This window comes from Balaenoptera borealis (genome assembly GCF_965194805.1).
Source record: "Balaenoptera borealis genome assembly, chromosome: 12".
NCBI lineage: Eukaryota > Metazoa > Chordata > Mammalia > Artiodactyla > Balaenopteridae > Balaenoptera > Balaenoptera borealis.
In genome coordinates, this window is record NC_138869.1 from 16,480,945 (window position 1) to 16,505,594 (window position 24,650).

Here is a 24,650-nt window from a genome sequence, read left to right on the forward strand (position 1 = left end):
GCCAAGCACTTATAAGCAACCAGCCACAATCAGTTCAGACATGGGCTGTGCCTTTTAAAGTTGTGAGAGCCATTCCTTTAGCCTGACCTAAACTCCAGCTCTTTTCCCCTATAGTTCAGCTGCTATGAATTTTAGATTATTTTGTTTTGCTCCCCCTTGTTATTTTGTTTTGCTCCCTCTTGTTTTGGCATTTGATAATAGTTCCATTGCTCTGTTACCTTGGAATTCCACCTCCAACATTTGCTCCTTCCTTGAGAAATTTAGATCCAAAAAAGCAGATCTCACAGTAGCTGTGAACAGTAGCTCTAGATGGCAGATCTATAATATAAACAAGGTTTCCAGTCTGTGGCCCATCTTGGTCTCAGCGCTAGAGAAGTTCAGAGAAGGCAGAGCAAAGGATTGATTTACTTGTTCCTGTTAGAGAACAGGTAAAACAACTGCCTTCTAAATCATGCACACTATTTCCAGATTAATCTTAAAGCCTCGGTCATACCCCCTTCCCACCTCCAAAAACCTTCAATGACTTCCCAATTATATCAGGTAGCTTTCACTGCAAGCCATTCCAAAAGTTGGTGGACTCAAACAATAAATATTTATTACTTGTAGCAATTCGGTGGGTTGTTTTTCTGGTCTGGGTTGGCTCTGTTGGGCTGGAATGTCTAGGATGGCCTCATTCATAAATCTGGAGGTGAGTAGGCTGGTGGGTCTAGGAGTCTTATCTGGCACAGCTTGTATGAAGTGCACCTGTCTCTCATCCTCCAGTAGGTTAGCTTTGGCCTCTTCACATGTGATCTCAGGGTTCCTAAGAGCAGTAAGAGAGGGCAAACCCCAATGTCCCAGTGCTTCTTAAGACTTTGCTTGCACCACACTTGCTAATGTCCAACTGGTCAAGCCCAGAATCAAAACAGGGATATAGGAAGCTGTGATTGTTGCAGGGGATCACTGCTACAACACCATTTAATAAGGTCCACACCCCTTATCACGGTATTAATTCATTCTGAATGCAATCTAGCATCCCAACACCATGCCACACTGTACACCACTAGCACTCAGGCTCCAGCCAAACTGAACTTGCTGTTTCTAGTAGCTGCCACACTTTCTGGTCCCCATGTCATTATTCTTGCACTTGTCTCTATTAGAATGCCTTTCCTCCACTTGCCACACAGCCAAATTCATCACAGAATAAAGTTTTTAAGCCCCTACACTGTGTAAGCAGTCTGCTAGGCTGGAGATGCAACCTTGCAGAAGCTCAGAGCTACCTATCCTGTATAGTTTTCTATAGTTTTCTGTAACAAAGTACCATAGACCGGGTGGCATAAACAACAGAAGTATTTTTTCTCACAGTTTTGGAAGCTAGAAGTCTGAGATCAAACTGCCAGCAGGATTGGTTCCTTCTGAAGTCCATGAGGGAAGAATCTGTTCCGGGCCTCTCTCCTTGGCTTGTAGATGGCTGTCTTTTCCCTGTGTCTTCACATGGTCTTATCTTCTGTAACTGTCTGTGTTTTAATTTCCTCTTCTTCTAAGGACTTCAGTCATAATAGATTAGAGCCCATTCTTACAGCCTCATTTTAAGTTAATCACCTCTTTAAAGACCCTGTCAGTAAATACAGTCACACTCTGAGGTACTAGGCATTAGGACTTCACCATGTGAATTTCTTGGGGGATACAATTCAGCCCATAACATATCCTTAAACACCCCCACTCAATTGCTATGTCTTCTTTAAAACCTTGATAATAACTCCTGGATAAAAATAAATGTTATCTCCTTTTACCCTCCCTTGCTAATTTAATTGCCTCTTTTATGATTCTGATCAGTTACTGTCTTGTGTTATAGTTAGCAATATCTGTGTCTCTTTCTCCTAATTATTCATTCAGTATGTATCCGGCACCACCCATGTGTCAGGCATTGTACCAAAGGCCAGGTAATAGAGGTGTAGCAGACACTGCCAGTGCCCTGCCCACTTCCCTGCTGGCATCCACTGTTGCAGTACGTGCTGATGGTGTCTTATGCAAGCTCCACAACTCTCTGCCCCAGGGTTTTCTACCGGGCACCCAGAGCAGGTGGCAGTGCCAGGGAGTTAATGCCCCTGGGAGCAGCCCTCACTCAGTGGTGCCGGGAGTTAGTGGATAAACAGCCCAGCTTCCTCATCTCCTCAGCCCTTACCTTCTTCCAAAGGTGGTTGGTGGATAAGCACCCCTGATTCCCACCCCCACATGGGACATGGAAGCATGGTTTCCCAGAGGTTTCTAATAGGATGGAGCTTCAGCTGCCCATGGAAGGTCCTGGCTGCATAACACGTGTCCTCACTATTGGCTCCATCCTCCATTCTTGCCTTATTTTCCTACTTCCCTACCCATGCTTCACGGGATCAGCTTCAAATGGACCACTTGCTCTCAAATACCTGTCTAGGGGACGACTTTTAGGACAACTCAGCCTAAGTCAAGTGGTGAGCAGAGAGGTTGTGGTTTCTCTTCTTACGTAACTGATTTACTCACAGGGATGCAGACAAGAGAATAGGGAATCCCATTACAGTATGCTAATTGTTAACATTTATTGTGTAGTCTCAAAAGCAATTCTAATACAAATAAGAAATATTATTATTCTCATTTTACATATAAGGAAACCAAGGCTTAGAGAGGTTGACAGGGGCAACAGAAACTGAGAGGTACTAGGGATTTAAACCCAGATTTGTAAGATTTCAGAGACAGATCTCTGCCATTTAGTTACCTGCCTCTCATTTAGTTGTTTCTTCTCCATTTGCAGATGGTTTCAGAAGGGTTTGATTTATTAAAAACAAACAAACAAACAAACATGAAACCTAACAGGGATTGAGGTCATGGGCCATAAACATCGCCCAGGTGTCTAATTAATGGCTACAATCCATCACGTGGAAACCTGGCATGAAGTAGTGAGTCACAGGGACCAGACCTGCCCCAGGCCCTGAGACGTGTTATCTCTCCAAGCCAGCTGGTTACTTACAGCAAATCCACTCCCTGTAAATGCCAGCAAGACCTGGGAACACGTGGATTTCTTCTTATAGCAGAGCTGATGGACCTGGCATCTTGGGTAACAGCAGCTGCTGGGTTTGTCAGCTTCCAAGTGGTAAAGACCTCCTCTGGGCCCAGCCTCCCTCATGACTGCTGTAGTATCAGGATGGGGGCAGGGCTCTTTGGCCTTCACTTACCAGGTCACTGATGACAGCATTTCATCCTGGGCAGCTAATTGCTCCATTCTCCAAGAGACCCTTTTGTCAGTTCCGGGTCACCGGGGCACCCTTTCCCACGGGAAGTCAGAGAGGCTGCTCCTTACTTAGAGCTGGCCTGTTGGGGAGGGCGGCCCCAGGTGCCTGGGGAGAGCCAGGGAAGCAGGCTCAGTGCTAATGGGCCACAGGGCTCTTCCATTTAGCAGGGATATCACAGCCAGGATACAGCACCTAGAAGGCCAGCACCCTGTTTCATTTTTCCTCTCCTGTTTCTCGGATTAAAAACGAGCAAACAATAACAAAAGCACAAAACAACGACAACCGTAACTATAGTTGCTTATTCTATTCTGTTTTACCAATTGTTGTAATAAAAAACCTAGATTTGAACTTCTGTTCTACCAGTGCCTGGCCGTGTGACTTTGGGCAAGTGGCCTCCCCTCTCCCAGCCTCTGCTTCTCCTGCAGTCAAGCAGGGTAAGTACTTTATCTAAGGCCACATGGCTAATGTGGCATGGCTGGAATTCTATCCTGTGCCTCTGTTGGTATCAAAACACAATGCTTCCTCTTAGAAAGGTGTTGGCACATAACATAGTAAAGGCTCAAAAGGTTCAGCTCTAGGACACTGCACTGACACCAAGGCAAAATTGTGAAGGAGATACAGTATGTGCTGACTGTTCTCAGTGTTACCCTTTTCTGTCTTCCTAAATTTCAGGTACCCAGAATTCTTGACATCTCTGCCTGTCACCACATTTCCCTTGCTTCTTAGAAAGAGTCTGGAATTTGGATTTTTCTGAAATCCTTAGACTTGGGTTCCAGCTCTGCCACTTACTGGCTGCATGATGGTGGACACTTTAATTCTACATTTTTATGTCTCAATTTCTCATTTTTAAAAAGGAAGGGGCTGGTCTGAATAATCTGTTAATTTAGTTTAAAATGATAGGTTTGGAGGCAGATGGTCGGGTTAAGGATCTCCAAGTGTGTGAACTTGGACAAGCCCTCACCTTCCCCAATTCTGAAGTTCCTCATTTTTAAAACGGGAATAAGGAAAGCCCCTACCTCACAGGTAGTGGTGCAAAAGGGTCAGTGCAAAGGAAGCATTTCTTAGGATAGTACCTGGCACATACTATTAGTAGTAGCAGCAGTAGCAGTCATATTCCTAATGTAAAACTCTCTGGTCTAGGATCAAGTTGGTCATTTCCATCTTAGCCTGAATTTCAATCACGGTGTTTCCTTTCTCTGGAGGCAGTTGCTTTATAAAGACATGGTTAGCTGTTAAAGGGATTTCAGTCAAAAGGGAGTATTTGAGGGGCTTTCCAAGCTCCTTGGAAAGCATGCCACTTGGGCAGCTGCATACTCCGACAATTTATGCAACGTGTTCAATGGGGAACAACCAGGTAGGTGGGCCAGGAGGTCGGATTTTTTTCTTCAGAGGCTCTCCCGGAATGGTAGAGCAAGTCTTCAGGTTGAGTGCACGTGGGTCTTACGGGAGGAAGGTGGAAGAGTGTGGCTGAAGATGCCAACCCAGCCCTGGTCTGACATATCCTTGTTAGAATTGAAAGAGGCTTCCTTCCACCTCTGCTCTCTCTGGGCTCTGCCGGCTGGCATTCTTATTCAAATCAGACCCCAATCAGAGGGGAGTACACATCAGTCAGTCAGACAGGCTTGCGAGCGTGGGCTTTAATTACCCTGTGCCTTCTCATAGTTCACACCCAAAGGAAATCACTGCAGCAGAGGATCTGGACTTTATTCTCAAAGGAAGCATTCAGTGAATAGAAAGTGCAGAGCCTGTGAAATGTGATGGAAATTGGCATGCAAAAAGAGATGGAGACAGGTCATAGAAACTTCGTCAGGAAACTTCTCAGGACTCCTGAGACCTTTTCCCAGGAGTCTCTTACTAAGTATTTTTGCTTGTGATATGTAGGCTTCCACAGCAGAAGTCCTTCTAATCATAGAAGCATAGCTTCATGTGGTTCAAAAGGACCTTAATGGGCATGTGTTCTAATCATAGATGCATAGCTTCATGTGGTTCAAAAGGACCTTAATGGGCATGTGTTCTAATCATCCGTCTGACATCTGAATCGCCGCTACGCCATTTCTGCAAACAGTTCTGCTAATCTCTGCTGCAGTGTCTCCAACAGTGGAATACCTATCTGGTCCAGTCCATTTTTGTTCAGGTATCTTAGAAAGTTCTTCCAGAGTGAAGTGTTCTTCCAGAAGCTTCCCTCTTTTGCTTCTAGAACCTCTTTGGGCCACTCAGCACATATAATCTCAATGTTTCCCAAAATTTTGTTATTCGTGCATCACCTTTACAACTGTTCTATATCTGTGCTCTATCTGTAATACTATCAACTGGATATTTTCCTTTTAATGGATTTTTAAAACTTAAATGCTTTAATTTTGTCCTAAACAAAATATCTGTGAAACTATGGGTTTAAAGGGGAAGTATTGTTTTTTACATTATGTATAAAAATAAATATACATACTAGGTAAAACCATCTGTGTACCATCAAGGGTGGCACACCATGTGTCTGCTGTCTAAATAACAATGTTTCATCATATTTAAGTAAATGAAATAAGTTTGGGGGATGTTTATTGAGTAGTTATTATATGCCGGATACACAGTAGGTGCTTCATATATGTTATCTCAATGAATAGTTTAATGCTCACAGTAACCCTCTGAACTCAGTGTTATTTTTATACTTGTTTTACAGATAAAAAAGTAGAAGCTCAGAGAGGGGAAATACTGACCTCAAGTTATACAATTAATGAATGAAGAGGTTAGGGCTTGAATTCATGTCTTCTGGTTTCAAATGCCAAGCTTTGTCCACTGGTCCACAGAATGACCAGGAGTTCTATTTGCCCCAGAAAAAAGGTACTTCCAGTGGCTTGGTGCCTTTGCTTTATTTTTTCAGCCAGGGTGGAAGAAGATATCCTTGTCTCCAAACAGCTCACTGCTGATGAGAACAGTTGTTCATTCTTCAGTGAGTGCTCTTATGGGCTCTAAATAGACAGTTAAGTTGACAGACATAAGTGTGGCAGGTGTATCCTAGCCATAATTCCTTTCTTTGGAGAAATGTCTTGGTCTGTAATCAAGCCCAAGGCACACTAGACACAAATAACAGATAATATAAAAGTGGGGTGGAGTGGAGGAAGGGACAAGAAGAGTTTCTCCCCAGCGTCTCCTATCTAATCCTTTCAGCCCTTCATGTGCTACTTTGAACGTGTGCTGTGTACCATGTGGTGGGCTGGGAAGGTGGGAATGTAAGAAAAGTTAAGGACAAGTTACAAGAAAGCTGTTGGAGCTATTTGCTCACACAGGAATGAGGAATAACTCTGAAAACCAGCAAGATCCTCAGGCTAGGGGAATGATGTCCTCCACCCTTTCCTTCCTTTAGTTCCAGGAGCTTAAGGTGCTCATGTGCAGGTTCCCTAAGCAGCTCTATACTGATATTTTATAATATCTTAAAAAGAATTCCATGAATAAGGGTCTCATGAGCGAATACATTTGGGAAATTGTTCTTACTATGTTCTCTTCTTGTTGATTCTAAATGTATGTTACCCATTAAAGGCTCTGAGAAAAGATACCTGATAACTTTAACTCAGGGCAACTCAAGCTTATTTGATCACTGTCAGCAAAAGTTGAAAGGCTTTGAAATGACCACAGGATTTCTGGGTGTCCTTTCAGTTGAATATGAGGCATTAACTACCTTAGCCTTTTGGATTATTTGATTTTATAGGGTCTTTGTCTTTTACTTTCTTTGACCAAACTATTTTATAGATCTGTAAATTGTAGACAACTAATAGTAATGCAAATGATTCTTGTTCTTGAAGTGCAAATGCATTTTTTTTTCTGGTGGAGTTGCATAGATGCATATGCTAGCAATTTTATTTCTGCATTACTGATTGCCTATATATGTGTCTGTTCTTTGAATTCTCCTTTGAACTCATTTTTTTACATCTTACTTGTTCCCTCATTATTTATTATAAATTTTATATTAATTTATCATAAATAAATTTTTTGACCCACTTTAGTTTTATATTTGTAGGAGAAGCATGATTTTTCTCTTTTCTAAAAATTACCCTTTTATACTCAGAACCTCATTTTGTTCCAAGTCTGTTATGAATTTGATCTCTTCATATACCTGTGCATCTAGCCCCTGTGGCCTGCCGATTCTGGCCCCTGGCTTCTCTTTCTCTTCCAGGTCAGCAACTTTAGTCTAAATCTTGCAGTAACCTACTACTTTCTGGTCTCGAACTCCCTCTTCTGCAATGCCTATGGGCCAAGTAGCTTAGGGAAGCACAGCATCTAACATGCTTTCTCTAATGGTCCTTCCCAGAACACACTTTTTAAAAAAAATTTTCCTGTCTTCACTTCTGGCATGATTTTCTACTCTCTGAGCTGCCACCCCCCAATCTTCACTTAACCAAATCTTTCTTATCTTCTCAGGCCCAACCTCTTCCTCCATGCAGCCATTCTTGGTTATTCCAGCCTGAATTACTTTCCTCCTGCCCTGAAGTGCCTTAACATTTTTTATCACTCTTATGGCCTTCTTCACATACTTCCTGATGGCGTTTATGAACATTTAAAAAATCTCAACAAATTCCGGAAGACGGCATAATTCTTTACACTTCTTGGTGGAAGAATCATGTGGTTGGTCTTGGTGCATGGGTTTGTTCTCTTAGACTCAGTCAAATTGTGAAAAGTAACGTTTTGTGTGTATGTGTACGTGCACGTGTGTGTGTGTCCATGTGCATAAGTGATTTTTTATGACAAGGACCCAGGGTATGGGAGGAAGCCAGGCAAAAGTGAGATCTCACGCAGCATCTTTCAGAGGCTACGTTCAGCCTGACCACGTTGGGAACTCTGGGGCATAAACTGTGCCTTAGAGCTGTCCTCGCCAGGGAGTACCTGTGATTTGGATGAGGGCTGCCCACTCACTCCCTGGGTATTTGTGAGGAAAGCGTGGTGCAAATAGCCTGAGGGAAGTTCTCCAAGGATAAGCTATGGGTGCTGCTTTTTAGAATCAAAATTATACAGGAAAAGGGTGCACAAATACGTTAAACAGGGATCAAATGGGATCTAGGTGCACCACCAACATTGTCGATGACCTTGCTTCATAAGAAATTTTTAAAAATTGTGATACCATACACATAACATAAAATTGACCATCTTAAACATTTATAAATGTACAGTTCGGTGGCCTTAAGTACAGTCACATTGTTTTGCGTCACCACCACCCATCCACAGAACTCTTTTCATCTTGAAAAACTGAAACTCTGTACCTATGCAACAATAGCTCTCCATTCTTCCCTTTCCCTAGCTCTTGGCAACCACCTTTCTACTTTCTCTCTCTATGAATTTGGACTATTTTAGGTACCGAATAAAAGTGGAATCATACAGTATCTTTCCTTTTGGGGAACTGTAAAGTTTTTCAACAAGTGCCAATAATCCTTTAAGAAATAGTGCCCTGAAATGTTTACGTCACAGAAGTGACCTCCCCAGCCCTCTTTTATTCTTACAGGGTACTAGAGACCCCTCTCACTCTTGCCAGTAATTTCAAATAATAGATCAAGAATAGGTCCATGAGGACTTTGACTTACCTGGAGCTGTATGACCCCTACTGCTGGTGATGAAATCAAGTCACTGTGGTACTTCTTAAAATACAGATTCCAAGGTTCCTCCTCAGACCTATGACTCAGAATTTCCCACAATGGAATATATGTTCTGTTTATGAAAATTCTTTTCCACGTGAACTTTGTGTAGCCAGAAAAGCATTTTCAGAATCACCAATCTCGAATAATAGTTTTCAATCTTGTTTTTAAGCCACTGAATCCTTTCTTGAAATGACATTTCTCACCAGGCACAGTTTTCCAAGAGAAGAGTAGAGCTGTTCAATCTGATGGAGGAAAGAGGGACTCAGGATTTGGTCACAGCTCACCTCCCTCTGCCCTGCCAGCTATTCCATCTCAGGGCCACAAGGCTTCCTGGAAAAAGCCTGAAAATTAATGATCTAAAAAATTGTGTTGAAAGCTTCTTTTCTTTACTCATGAAAAGTGGGCCCTCCCCAACCAGAATATATCCACATCAAGTCCCTGGAACTGGTGAATGTTATCTTATTTGGAAAAAAGTGTCTTTGCAGGTGTGATTAAGTTAAGGATTTTGAGATGAGGACATTACAATAGATTCCTCCTGTTGGCCCTGAATGCTGTCACAAGTGTCCTTACAAGAGGGAGGAGAGGGAGATTTTAGACAGAAGAGGAGAAGAAACAGTCACATAGAGGATAAGGCAATGTAAAGACAGAGGCAGAGATTGGAGTGATGTTATCGCAAACCCGGGAAAGCTGGGGCACACACCAAGAGCTGGAAGAGGCAAGGAATTGATCCTTGTCTAAAGCCCCCAGAGAGACCGTTGCCCTGTTAGATTTTGGACTTGTAGCCTTCAGAATTGTGAGAGAATTAATTTCTGTTATTTAAGCTAGTGGTAACTTGTTACAGCAGCCACAGGGAACTAATCCGCCGTGCAATTAAAAACCAGTTTTCAAAGGTGTAAAAAGATTTCTGTAGCTACTCTACGAAAACAGTTGTTGATTATTGTTGTTCCTTCCATGGGCAGTAGATGGGCCCAGCAGTAACGTCTTGGATAAGCACCTGGATACAATCAGAAAGCTTCCTGTCTCTTTCCTCCTTAGGGGAAATAATAAATCTCTGTCATGTCAGTTAGTTCGATTTTTCAAGTTTCCCTCTATTTACTTAGGCGTTGGAGAAACTCTTGTGGGTTAAAAGATTCAAACAGTTTCAGAGTACCAGCCCTTTTCCCAGTCAAGTTTTCCCCTGTGAAGAGTATATTTTGTTTCTGTGCTACTAATCCATTTACATAAGTTCTGTCTAGGGGAGAGGGGAATGTAAATGTCTTGGAAAAAAAGGACTCTGTCTGCAATAAGAGATAATGCACCTTTTTATTTTGTGGAAATTAAGCTCTTACTGAGTCCACATATTATAAATATTTAAGCCATTAAGTGGCATTTTATGCAAATCAATAAATGAGAAGGAAACACCACTTGCAGAAAAATAAATTCACTTTTATGGGTGTAGCATGGCCACTTCTTGACTGTTGTTATTATACAGAATAATCAGTAGGATGGCCGTGTGCTGTAAGTCTCAAAAAACAAACTCCATCAAGTATTTTAAGTCCTAATAATTCCTTGTGTTTGTGTAGTACTTTGCAGTTCGCAAAATGCTTTTATATTCACTCTCTCTCACATCAACTTTGCAAGTAGGTAAAACAGGGATTACCAGTTGGTATGGGTTGAATTATGTCTCCCCTGCCCCTTCCCCAGCCTCACCCAATTCACATACTGAAGCCCTAAGCCACAGTACCTCAGAAGGTGACCTTATTTAGAAATAGTCACTGCAGAGGTAATTAATTAAGATGAGGTCATATTGGAGTAGGATGGGTCCCTAATCCAATATGACTGGTGTCTGTATAAAAAGGGAAAATTTTAACACAAACACACATAGAGGGAAGAGACACAGGGAGAAGATGGTCATCTACAAGCTAAGGAAGACCTGAGGCCATCAGAAACTAGAGAGACAACTGGAACAGATCTTTCCCTTATGACCCTCAGAAGAAACCAATCCTGCTGATACCTTAATCTTGGACTTCTAGCCTCTAGAACCGTAAGACAAGAAATTTGCATTTTTAAGCCACCCAAGTTGTGGCACTTTGTGAGGAGCCCTAGCGAACTAATACATCAGTGGAGTTTAGGAAGTGACTTCATATCAAGAGACTATTGCCGAGATCCTATAAGAATGGATCCAGGACTAAAACCTGGATTTTTCTGATTCCTAGTGCCGTGGTGTGAACATTTCAGATTCTACTGATTATAGGTGCCAGGCCTGCGTAAGAGGACGTGAACCATTCCCTGCAGCTGATGAGTATCCAGAGCAGGAGTGAAGTAGAACATCATCCTCTTCTCCAGTTGAGATGAGAGAGGTGGAGGAACCACGAGAGGCAGCATAGGCTCGGACACAGCGGAGAACTCTGAATCACAGCAAGCAGCTGGGTTGTGGGGTTTGCAGGCATGTGCTAAGAATAACACATAGCAAGTGGTTCAAGGATCAGAAAGCTGTGGTTAATGACTGAAGAAGCCAGAGAACTGGTGAGTTGAAGTCAAGCCCACCCTTCCAGCTGCCCAGGAATTCACCGAGGACAGGGCAGGCGAGCCATGCCGTCAAGGCGCAGGGATCTCTGTAGACCGAGGCAGCTTAGGTGATTCTCCCTGGGAACCGTTCCTTGGGACTAGAGGGAACACATTTCCAGAAGCGTGGGTTCCACCAAGGATTGTATGACTCTTTCCCACTTAGTTCTTGTGTTCATATGGAGACATGATAGGGAAGTAGTGGGTTTCAAGGAGGGTTGTATGCCACCTGACATCCTCTGCTGGGGCTCTGATTGGAGCCAGGTGTGGGCTCATAATTGAAGATGACTGCACGATTCCCAGCTACCTTGTGAGGAAGAAGTGCAGATACAGCCCACTGTTGCTTCCTGAAAGTCAGTTGTGTGAGTGAAGAGGATAAAATGCCCAGTGTGACGGGAAGCATGTGAGGTAGGTTCTTTTGGTAGTAGAGACACTCAGGCTACCTTAAGGATCCAGAGGTGTATCATATTGATTCATGGATGGAGAGAGGAGACAGGAATATTGGCCATGCACTGGATCCTCTCAGAGGTCTGGATGTGGTTTGAACACTGGAGGAATCCAGCACCTCTCTGCTGTCACGCTGCCCATCAGCAGAGCAGATTCCTTGTTTCCTACACCTAACCTCTGCTCCTCCTTCTCTCTGCTTCTGTGATTCCTGCCGGTAGAGGCTTCAGGAAACAGGAAATCCAATATATGGCAAAGATAGGACCAGTGAAAGTTCTGAGGCAGGATAAAGAGCATCTCCCCATGGAATGGTATTGAGGGGTACACAGCCAGACAGTTGATTCTGAACGGTAGCCAGAAGATTTTGCACCAAGAATTTGAGGAAACAAAAGTGGACAAGCTATGGCAGCTTCAGATTCAGTTCACGTTTGCTAAGAACTTAACATAGTCTACACACTGTGCTTGATGCTTTTACCTATATTATTTCATTGTAAAGCTGAAAGTAGAATTCCTCTTAAGGAGGGGATTGTTTCTGTTTAGGGAAATGCTTGGATTGGTAGCTTTTCTGGATGTATGTGAAGAAGTCTTCCCTGCATCTCATTTGTTTATGGGCAAAAGCAGGATATGGAAAGATCTTAAAGCTGTTTGTGATGAAGCTGGAGAATGTCTAATTTCCAAAGATGGCCCAAGAAGGAGGGGTTATAGAATCATATACTTTATTCCTCACGGTGACTGTATGAGAGAGATACCATTGTTATCCTCATATAAAATAGAAGACACTGCACAGTAAGGTTTACTAACTTCCCCAAGGCCACACAGCTAACTAGTGACAGAGGTGAGTTTGAATGCATTCTATTTGATGGCAAAACTTGCACTTTTAACCATTAAGCTATACCCTTAGAAACATTTGCCCTTTAGTAAGTACCTAATGCAATAAGATAAAATAAATCTTTAATATCTCCAGTTAAATTTCCACTTGGCTTAAAGAATCCAACTCCCTTTTGTATTTGTAAGTGGTTAGTGTGGTTTGTAGCAATATGACCAGCACAGTGAGCTAGCAGACGGTCATCGTGAGGGAGGCTAGAGCATCATCTCTGCCTCCTTCAAGAGTGGATGTAACAGCGACAACAACAAAAATAGCATCTCAACAGAGCTGCTTTCAGACAGGCTTATGTTTATGGCTTAGACTTGACATTGTAATATCTTATGACTGAGAGAGAGAGAGGCTGAAACTTATGCTGTTCTTGAGATAATGCAGTAACCTAGAATGCTTAAGTGATTTGCAGGAAAACTACCAACAAAAAGTAGGAAATAGATTCTGTTTAGAAAGCTTAAGCAAATACATCTTAAATTTGGACTGGATAGCCCATTGCTCATGTGGACTTGTTAGCTAATTTTAAGCTTCTTGACAGATTTACATTTCTCAGGCCGGTGGTGGGGATGGATTGAGTGTCAAATTCCATTTGTGGAGGAGACCGTGTGCTGGGCTCAGAAACTCGCAAAAATAGCTTTTAATTTGCTTCCCCTGTAAGCGGATTATATAGAGTGTGATTTTCATGTTTTTGGGATCTTACCTCTATTCCAGCCACTATTACAAGAGCTGTCAGAGGAAGGGAACTGCTCGTGTTCTGCAAAGCCGAATAACCATGTTTCCTTTGAATTTTACAGCAGCACTTTCTCTAGATTTACTTTGCTTTAAGTCCTGAAAAACCTAGAGATATTACACACCTACCTGACTCTGAAAGCAGAGGATTCCTGTGGGGTGTTTATTTCTATCATAATCACAAGATGAACTGATAGTGCCTGAGCTGGGATAGAGGAAACAAATAGACCGTTTCCAAATGCTTTTGCAATGAATATAGCTGAACTGTCTTTAAAAAACAAAACTAGTCAAAATATGTGTGATTATTCTGAAAAATAAGTCATCTTTATAAGTGAAGCAGTCTGGAAATGTAAGCTGTAGAAAGCAGAGAGTGTGTGTGTGTGTGTGTGTGTGTGTGTGTGTGCGCATGTGTGTGTGTGTGTGCGTGTGGTTGTTTTTAGGTGTCTGTCTTCAAAGCCTGCAATCATCTGACAGCGCTTGCTTAAATTCTTCAGAGGATTTTTGACTGTAGTGTATATCAAATGAAGGAGGAGGAGGGTAAATCTAGCCAACCATTGTACAGTTCAGGATGCAGTCTGTACACTGTGCCCAGGCTTCCTATGATGAAAAACATTAATTTCCCTTAGTTCCTAGAAGGGTTTTGGAACATAGGTGTTTATTCCTAGCCCTGTGGGAATGCATTTTTATTTATTTATTGTATTCATAAAAACCACTTGGTCCCATTTAGCCTCAGGATACCCTAATATCATTTAAAAATATCCAGAATTAATAACCATTTAAAAATCCCTTAGAAACCTAAGTTTTTCACTGTCTTTGTATCCTTCAAAAGGAAACATAGCCAGGAAGGCAGAATGGAAAGGAAGAAAGAGAAAATGAAGAACAGATCAAACTTAACTGGCCAGTGCAGTAGCTTGAATACCAAGTCTCTCTTCCCTTACTTCAGAAATGACCTGTGTTGTGAGGCAATGTTTTTGAAACACAGTGGCTGGTCATAAAATATTTGACTTTCTTTGGAAATGTTGGAAGAAGAAACTTACAAATTTAGCAATAATGACCATAACATTAACTATTATTTATATATAGTACTTTAGAGATTTACAAGGCAAATATCAGACAGTTACACCCTAGTGCCTGTGGGATTTGTTAGATAAGACGTGACCAGAGATTGGGGTGGGATGAAAAGACAGGGAGAGGAGAAGTGTGGTCCTTCACTTATAATAACTGCTTGTTTATTCTTTGGTTTCAATCATGGTTCTTTTACTATTGGTTGTTAACTTATAAAGTTAAGAATTTGGGAAATGAATAAAAGCTGTGAACCCATTCCTTAGAAAAGTAAATACACAAATAACCAAAACTCTATCTTTACTTTCAGGAGGTTAATGGATGCCTTGTAGGCCAGTTGGGGACCTGCCTTAGAGAATTTGGCCTCTTAGTACAAGCCTGACAAGGCAGAGCAGACAGCTAAGAAATCGTGGGCAGGGATCTTGCACTCGTATCTACCACTGTATGCCTAATGCACAGCACTTTGGAAGGTATGCAGTAGGTGTTTAATAGATACATATTTAATGAATGAGGAAAATTAGACTTGGAATTTCTATAATGTGCCTTTCAACCAAGCATCTCAAAATATTAACTTGGTCGTCTCTTGACTATTCAAGCCTATTTTTGGTTTGAGAATTATCAGTAGGAAATATTAATTTGGGGTCAGGTTTTTTTTTTTTTTTCTTCTGCTGTGCTCTCTTATTTCTAACCAAATGAGTACTTCTGGAAAACAATTGATTCTAACATCTATAAGAAGCTGTGTGAATTTGAGTAAATATTGTCTTTGCTAAAGTTGAGATTCAAATTTAATACCTTGTCTCCCAATCGCACTGGGATGTTAGAGGAAGAAAGTGACATGATATATGTATGAATTTTCTTTAAAAAGGACCAAGTATTTTCCAAAGCATTTAACTTAGGTTGATGTGGTTCCAGGGATAAGGGTCCCTTCTGTTGACCATAGTGAGAGAGATGTACCATATGCTATTAGGTACTTAGTGACCGAGGTTTAGCCTGCCACAAAAGGGATGTTTTAGGGCAATATTTTGTAATGGGATTTTCTCAGAGGGAACAATAAAAATATTAACAAATTGGAAGGGCTACTCTTCTGCCTGATATTGAACACCCCCCACCCCCATACACACACTTCCTTCTCTTCTTATATCTTTATCCCCCACTATGTCATCACCATCATCCCAAACAGATTAGTCCAGATTTCCTCACCAGGAAAGTGATGTTGACCACTGTCTTGCCCAAGATACTCTAAAGACTTTTTGCATCATCCGTATTGCTGATTTGGAAGTTTAAGCTTCTCCCTGCCTTCAAGGATGCCATGTAAATAATTACAACTGTTGTTCTTAAAGTCACAACATGCTCCTGTAGATCACCACACCCATGAACACTCCCCTTCTCTCTTCCTTGTTCTGTCATGTGATTAAAGACCTTTGTCCCATTGTTAAGTCAGATTTGGGTTTAAATCCAAGTTCTTCTATTTACCAGCTGTATGTTCATAAGTTTTTAATCTCCTGATCCTCAGTGCTTTTGTTTGTGAGAGGGGGCAAATATAAGAGGACACTGTATAGGGTTACTGTATGAAAATGTATCTACAGCCCTTAGTGTTGTAACTGATCATAAGAAAGAGCTTTATAGCTGTTAGTTGCCGCTGCTCTCGTCATTGATGTGGTGATGTTTGTTTGTTGAAGAAGCTGTCCTGAGAGAGCTAGTCTGGCTCTGCGTTGAGAGCGAGCCCTGTGGCCTAATGCAAGGGGGTTTCCTCTTGGGGACTCTTGCTGGGGCTGCAGTCAAGCAGGAGGGAGGCTTCGCCGTCTACCAGTGCTCACAGTCTGATACTCAGGATGATTCAGGGCTTTCTTTCTCCCTGGGTCAGGATGGACACAAGCTTCATTGCGGGGCTGAATATCTCAATATTCAAGGAACTGTTGAAATAAACTGTTTCTTATAGTAGAACTTACAAAGAGCTCCAGAGGTCTCTGCCTAACCTCTGATAGCAGATCCCAGAACTGCAGCCCTACAACACGCCGCCTTTTGGTCCATACCGATTCTGCTGGCCCCAGGGTCTCTCTTTGCTGAGAGCCTAGTGCTTCTCTATTAGACAAATGGATGCATCAGAAACTCTTAACCCATCTCCTTCTACCCATGAGATCAACCAGAGCTTTCTATCCCTTATAAAACATATTGCCTGAGGCCTGAAGAATGTGGCTTGCTCCCACCTAGTGGGCTGCTCTGTTTCATCCTGGTTCTTCTGTTTGCATCAGTGCAGTTGCATACTTGCCAAGAGTCAGCTGTGTTGCTGCCCATATCTATTTATGCCAGTTCTGTTTGTTATGTAATTACATATTTCAATTAAATGTTTCACAACGGATTTAATATAAGTGCGGAAAGAGAGTTGTCCACTCAGTGAATGTTTTGGAAGCAGTAAGGTTGAGTTGCTAAAAGTGCTGTTGAATTAGATGTGGATGAGACAACTCTAAAAACTTGGGGGTTGGAGGGAATCATAAAAACCAGAAGAGTCTGTGCTCAGATGGTTTCACAAAGGTCTTTACTTTCTCAGTGTGCTTGTTTTTTTTTTTTTAAATTAATCAATTAATTTATTTATTTTTGGCTGTGTTGGGTCTCCACTTCTGTGTGACGGCTTTCTCCAGCTGCGGCGAGCGGGGGCCACCCTTCATCACGGTGCGCGGGCCTCTCACTATCGCAGCCTCTCTTGTAGCGGAGCACAGGCTCCAGATGCGCAGGTTCAGTAGTTGTGGCTCACGGGCCCAGTTGCTCCGCGGCATGTGGGATCTTCCCGACCAGGGCTCGAACCCGTGTCCCCTGCATTGGCAGGCAGACTCTCAACCACTGCGCCACCAGGGAAGCCCTCTCAGTCTGCTTTATAGAAAGCAAACCTGGAAATCCTAGCAGATGATGTTTGAGTTGTTTATGCAAGAGAGATGGTGTGACCTCTGATCACTGTACTGTTTTAAAGTCAACCACCACAACAAAACTTGTCCTACATCCAAAGCTTAGGAGTGAATCTATTTCATACATTTTAAGTTACAATATAAATTTAAGGTATGTATGCATCATTTTTAAGGATTTCCCAGTTTAACCAATATTTTTTATGAATTGACCCACTACCTGTCTGTTCACAATGGATGACAATAGAGGGTTTCTACTGTCCAAGGTACCCACCGTGATACCTGATACATCTGCCGTCCACAGCACAAGCTCTTTCCGGAACAGCCAGTGATGGTGGTGGGTTGAGCAGGTGTTTTTGAGCTCACACTATGAAGCAGGCACCTAGGGCTGACGTTGTATTCCATGGCCAAAGAAAATTTGTGTGACTGCTTACCCATATGAACTAGTATTTGATGGATAATTTTTCATACACTGCTTTATTCAATCTCCAAATAGCCCTTGGGAGGTAGGAATTATCCTTGTTTTCTAGTTGGGGCTGCTGAGGTTTAGAGAAGTTAGATGATTTGGGCCTAATCACACACCAAGTAGACATGCCTAAGACAAGTCACAGGATCTAAAACCCATGATTAACCCATCAAGACTGGTTTGCCTGTTGATTTGAGTGGCAGCATTAACTGATCCGCTCAGTACTGAGATCCACGTCCTGATGCTGTTAACCCTGAACTTTAACCAGTTCCACCTAAATATGCTTCTCAATTCTTCAGAGTCTGGTCAGTTGGAGTAGTTTCAGGCAGTGAACTTGGTGCCGACCATGCTCTGAGCTTCTAAGTCAGGGCTTTGTCGCAGCAACATGATTCCTGATGAGCCCCCAATAGCCCTCCATTCTCGTGCTGGCTATGCTGCCTGTGTTCTGTGAGTGAGAGGACACGCTAAAACATGTGAAATGAGCCACCAGGACGAGAGGGGAAGGCTTTTGGCAACACAAGTTATTTGCATTGTTGCAACACGTGCTCCCTTTGGTGCAAGATAAGGGTCTGTCAGAATTTCCGTTATTCCCCCTATTCAATGGGAGGGTCATTTGGCTAACTCTTTTCCCTCTGGTCAACAATTTGGGACATGGTATGTCGGTTCAGCCAACATTGCTTTATTATTAAAATCGTTGTTGACCTTTTTGAGTTAGTATAGAACCAAATACATGTGTTTGTTTTTTGTTCTACAGAATACTTGTGAAAAAGCACAGGAGAAAAAGCCTGGCTTTTGATAAAAGTCAGGGAAAAAACAAAACATCTTAGAAGTTTAAATCAATGTTTTGTAAAATTTTCTCTGTAATCCACAATTATTGGAATTACCAGAGGAATTTATTAATCACACACATTTCTGGACTTTGCCCCAGATCTGCTCAATCAGATGCTATAGAAGTATAACCTGGGATCAAAAATCTGAGAGCCACTGGTTTACATGAATTACATGGAGCAATAAACATCTGTATCAGTTTCTTAGGCTGCTGTAACAAATTACCTCAAACTTGGTGGTGTTAAACAATAAAAATTTATTCTCATACAGTTCTGGAGGCCCGAAGATTGTGTCAGCAGGGCTGTACTCTCTCTACAGGCTCCAGGGGAGACTGTTCCATGCCTTTATCTTACTTTCTGGTGTTGTAAGTAACACTTGAAGTTCTTGGACTTGTAAATGAATCGCTCCAATCTGCCTCCATCTTATCATGGCATTCTTTCTGTGTCTCTGTGTCTCCTCTCTTTTTGTAAGGATGCCAGTCACATTGCATTAGAGCCCACCCTATCAAGTGTGACCCCATCTTAATTTGATTACACCTGTAAAGACCCTATTTCCAAATAAGGTTACCTTCACAGGTACTGGGGGTTTGGACTATATGTATCTTTTTAAGAGAAACAATTCAGTCCACAGCAACGTCCTACACATTTGCTGACAGGACCTTTTTATTAATGGAAACAATGCATGTTTTACATCCTAATGTGAAAAATGTAGCAGGACTTATGATTATGAGAAATAAGCATTCAAGTCAAATTTTTTTTTCATGTTTCCTGAAGATATTTATTACCATCCAAACATATTTTCAACATGGAAAGGCATGATTCCTAATTTCCCCAGGATCCATGTTTTCAAAGTCTCCCAGGGAACCCATCTTTCATGGAACCCTCTGGGGACTTGATCTCTGCAAAGGATAAACTAACTCAGACTCCGGTTTCCTCTGCCAATTCCTGGGCTGACCTACAAATTCCATCTTACTATTTCCCTTAGGTCTCTGGTTCCTTTTTGTTTGAGGTGACAATTACATGCATGACCTGCCAATGAGCCCTACTGTCAGGCTATTGAGGGCACCGTGGTGGCTGGCCGGGATTGCTTGTGGCTTCCCAGCCAGGCCTTCAGAAGAGCTGCAACTCACCACCAGTCTTTCGGTGCCTCCAGCTGGTTTCCCAGGAGACCTGGCCCCTCTTCTTTGGTCTCAAGGGCCTCAGGAGCCCAGAAGCTCCTGATCAATGTCCCAAGTGAGGAAGCAATAACAGGAAGTCCATGGATTCCCAAAGTTGTTGGGATAGACACTGGACACAGTAAGGCACCCAAGTCTCGAGTTGGCTAAATATGCTGAGGGGGTAGGTGTGCCCTGAGACTGGAAGAACTTCAGACAGGATTCCATCCTGAGAGTGTCACTTCAAAGACTTGCCATCCTCACTAGCTCAGATTTTTTATTTCATGACAGCTATTTGAAATTCTGAAACCTTACTTAATATGTGCCTTCAGTCATGAAACCTCCTTCATGTAAAGAACTCTTGACTTTCTTATTTTTCTTTTAAATAATGATTTTTCTACTAGCTGGAATATAGTAATGAATTTCTCTTTTTTGTAACTTATTCTAAAGAAAGATATTATTTTATTATCAGTTTTATCCACTTATTCATCCAAAAGTATGTTTAACACTATCTCCTATATTCCAGGTGCTATTTTAGGCCCTGAACATACAGAAGCAAATGATACTTAAGCTTTTGTATTATAACATAAAAATATTATTTTTTCTTATTAGAAATTTTATTTTTTCTCCATTTCCACTATGCATCTATTAATGTCAAATTTTCTGTCACATTTTTTTTCTAGCTTTATCGATTATAAGTTGAAGGTATACAAAGTATTGATTTGATACATACTGTAAAACGATTACCACCAGAGTATTAGCCAACACCTCCATCATGTCACATAATTACCATTTCTTTTTTTGTTGAGAACATTTAAGATCTACCCTCTTGGTAATTTCAAGTGTATAATACATTATTATTAACTATAATCAACATGCTGTACATCTGGTTCTCAAAACTTATTCATCTTACAGCTGGAAGTGTGTAACCTTTGTCCACCATCTCTTCATTTCTTCCACTCCCCAGCCTTCTGGAAACCACCACTCTACTCTCTGTTTCTGTCAGTTTGCTTAAGCCTTCATTATTGAGGGCTTTGCATTCTAATGGTAGAGAGTGATAAGTGAATTAGACATTACATACAGAGTGGCATTACTATGGTCAAAGTAAAGAAAATTATGCGTCATGTGGCAGGTGGGAGAGGTAAGAAGATGGGCAAGGAAGGCTTCCTGGAGGAGCTAACTTTTGAGTAGATGTTTGAAGGAAGAGTAGAAATTTGTCTAGCAAAAAGGGTGGGAAGGGCAAAACAAAGGATGAATAAATCTGAAAAACCTACAGGAGTTTGTTAAGTGGAACAAAAGGAATAGTGAGCTGGTGCTGGGAGATAGAAAGGTTGATGGCATCAGACCATTAAGACCCTGCTTGTTACAGGGAGATCAGCTCGGTGCTTTGTGACCACCTAGAGGGGTGGGATAAGGAGGGTGGGAGGGAGACACAAGAGGGAGGGGACATGGGGATATACGTATACATATAGCTGGTTCACTTTGTTATACAGCAGAAACTAACACACCATTGTAAAGCAATTATACTCCAATAAAGACGTTTAAAAATAAATAAATATATATTTTTTTAAATTAATTAATTTATTTTTATTTATGGCTGCGTTGGGTCTTCGTTTCTGCACGAGGGCTTTCTCCAGTTGTGGCACGCGGGGGCCACTCTTCATCGCTGTGCGCGGGCCTCTCACTATCGCGGCCTCTCTTGTTACGGAGCACAGGCTCCAGACGCGCAGGCTCAGTAGTTGTGGCTCACGGGCCCAGTTGCTCCGCGGCATGTGGGATCCTCCCAGACCAGGGCTCGAACCCGTGTCCCCTGCATTGGCAGGCAGACTCTCAACCACTGCGCCACCAGGGAAGTCCCTTTATATATTATAAAAAGAAAGAAAAAAAAGAGCCTGCGTGTTTTGGGTGCTTTACCTAAGTTTTTCTCTGGAACAGAGTTTGCTGAACGTTGAACATTGTTTGACCTGAAAACCTATTTTTAAAAAAAGAATGGTTTCTTTTTGGTAAAGTGCTTTCTAAAAACTACACATTACTGCATTATTCCTTTCTTATAGATTTACAGAAATCTTTCACTAATAAAGGTTCTAAAATCCTGTAGAAAGGAAATCCATTTTACTTTAACTTAGCATTTCCCCAACTTCCTGATGATGAAACTTCATTACAGAACTGTGAATCTCAGTGTTTCCTGGGTCTGCATTGAAATAGCCTAAGGGGACAGGGCTGGAGCAGTCTAAAGGAAGAGGCGTTAGTGATAACCTCGGGAGTAACTCTCCTGGAGTGGCTAAAAAGTAATCTCCTAATAGTCTTGAGGGGGAAGCTTTATAAGGCTGCTTCTCCATGTTAAGAAACCAGATAGAAGCAGGAGAAATAACAAAGAAAATTGTATAAAGGGATGTAAAAGATCTTAAGGTTAAAGATGCTCTTTTATTTTTTTTGATAATGAAATTTTTAACTGAAAAACAAGTCATTGTAAGGGTAATACATAGTCATTGATGAAAATGTTTAAAACAATACAGGAGCATATAAAGTAAAACATGAACATTTTTATTTATATATATTTATTTAAAAGTTTAATTATGCTCTACTCTCTCTTTTCCAAGTTGCTTTTTCACTTAACCATGTACTGGAACCGTGTACACAGAGCGTTATCACATTGTATTGGCAAACCATAATTAATTTATCCAAATACTTAAAGATTTTAGAATTATTTCTTATATTGGATGTTTCAAATAGTGCTGTACTAACTATCCTTATGCATATATCTTTGATACCTATGTAACTAGTTTCTAGACATGGAGAAACTGTGTTAGATACAAGGCAGAGATTGCTAGTTGCCTCTCAATATCCATTATTTCCTGCTTCTCTAATAATGTAACTTTACATTTGCTCCTGGCAACAGTGAGCCAGGTAAAAGACTACGTTTCCCAGCCTCCTTTGCAGCTATGTATGGCTATGTGACTTACTTTTAACCGATGAAATATAAGCTCAAGTGTTATATAATTCTTTTAAGTCTCTTTACTAAGGAAAGACTAAACTGTTCTTTGCCCCTTCATCTTTCATGCTGGCTGGACTTGAGCAGCCTCTTGGATCATGAGATGACATGCTAAGGGCACAGGAGGGTAGCAAGACTGAAGGAATCTGGGTGTCTGATAACTAAAGCCACAATGGTAACCCTGGGGTGCTTCCCTCTGGATTTCTTTTACATAAAGAGAACTACATTTGAGTCTTGTTCAAGTTACTGCAGTTTTTTCTCCTATTATGTACTCTCAGGTTAAACCCTAACATATTCAAATGAAATGCATATTGAAAAATTTGAAAATAACATCCAAATGCCCTGAAAAGGGGCTATACCAATATATACTCTGAGTAGCAGTGAATGAGATTGCCTGGAAAAAAAATGAAATTGATTACAAATGATGTATCATTTTTTCAAGAGAATTTTAATGGTTTTTAAAAGCTTCGTTTTAAGCCTCTAAATATCCATAAGTCACCAGCATTCAGTAGAGAGGAAATAGTCATACAAACTTCTTTCATATCTTGACTTGGGCACTTAATAGCTTTGTGACTGTGACCCTGATCTAGATTATAACCTTTTAGAACCTCAGTTTCCTACTTTACAAAATGGGGTCAACAACAGTACCTCCGTGGGTTATTATAAGGAGTAAGTAAGATCATCTATGTAAAATACTTAGCACTGAACCTGGTATAAGACACTCAACTAATACTATTCAATAAGCAAATTGGGTGTCTGCTTTTATGAGCTATCATATGGGATACAAGTGTGGATGACCCAGTACATATAACCAAGTAGCTCAATAGAATAGTTGTGGGGAAAAGACATGGTTACACACACTGTAACCACCACAGTGAAGACAGCAGGAATCCCAAAAAAGAAAAGTCACAGGAATTAACGGATGGGAGAATTCCTTCTGTTAGGGGCATGTTGTCAAGAGAAGCATCTCAAGGCTTTGAATGGTGGGGGAAATTCCAACTGGCAGAAATATTAGAGGACTTCATTCTAAACCAGCCAGAATGGTAGCAGAAAAATATTGGGACAGGAAGGCATGGGTTAGCTAGAGAGCCAGGTGGCTGAGGTACAAAGAACATACAAGGTGAACACAGAGAATTGTAGCAGAAAGATAAAGCCAGAGCCTAAAGGGCTCTCACTGAACCGTTTGAATGGGTCCTTAAAGCACTGGGGAGTCATTACAGGGCTTTAGAAGATAAGAGATGTGCTCTCTGAAAGTTAACTTGGCACTGGTGTGCAGCATGGATTGGACAGAGGTAAGACAGGTGGTGGGGTGTAGTAACTACAGCCCAATGTTGTGTTGTCACAGTGGGAATGAATAAGAATATATCCCTGCACGGAACATCCATCTTTATATTTTTTTCTAATTACCATTTGGGGAAACCAAGAGGCAGAGCAGCCCTGTGTCTTCCAAAGTTGGTAAATGAGTTAGTAATGAATCCATTAGCCAGCTGCCTTTGATTCCTGCTTCTCATCCACAGAGCAAGTTTGTCTCTTAGCAACACGTTTTGAACTTGGCAACACTCAAAGCTCTCTGTGAATGAATAAAGCAAAATGGAGGCAAATGTGAAAGTTACTTTGATGTGAGGAAGTGTGTCTGCTGGGCATGTGTGGGATCCCCAAATCAAGGGGAGCCAGTGAAATGTACAGCAGGAGAGTCAGTGTTCAGTAAACAGAAATTTCCTTTCTGGCTGTGGTTGGAAATTGGACATGGTTTTAAAATACATAAATTAGGCACTTATGGAGGATCGCCTACTTTTTGTTACTA

General features: G+C 41.5%; 2 long non-coding RNA genes across 2 annotated transcripts in view; one reads left to right on the top strand and one right to left on the bottom strand.

Moving 5' to 3' along the window:
* The window catches only part of LOC309607158, a 681,872-nt gene that overhangs the window by 437,905 nt on the left and 219,317 nt on the right, over nt 1-24,650 (top strand). Inside the window, exon 7 of the long non-coding RNA XR_014232286.1 lies at nt 9,064-14,980. This is a non-coding gene — a long non-coding RNA (uncharacterized lncRNA). The remainder of the gene's footprint in view (nt 1-9,063; nt 14,981-24,650) is intronic.
* Nucleotides 1-24,650, bottom strand: part of LOC309607164 — a 280,099-nt gene that overhangs the window by 183,094 nt on the left and 72,355 nt on the right. The gene's annotated exons all lie outside the window — the stretch shown is intronic.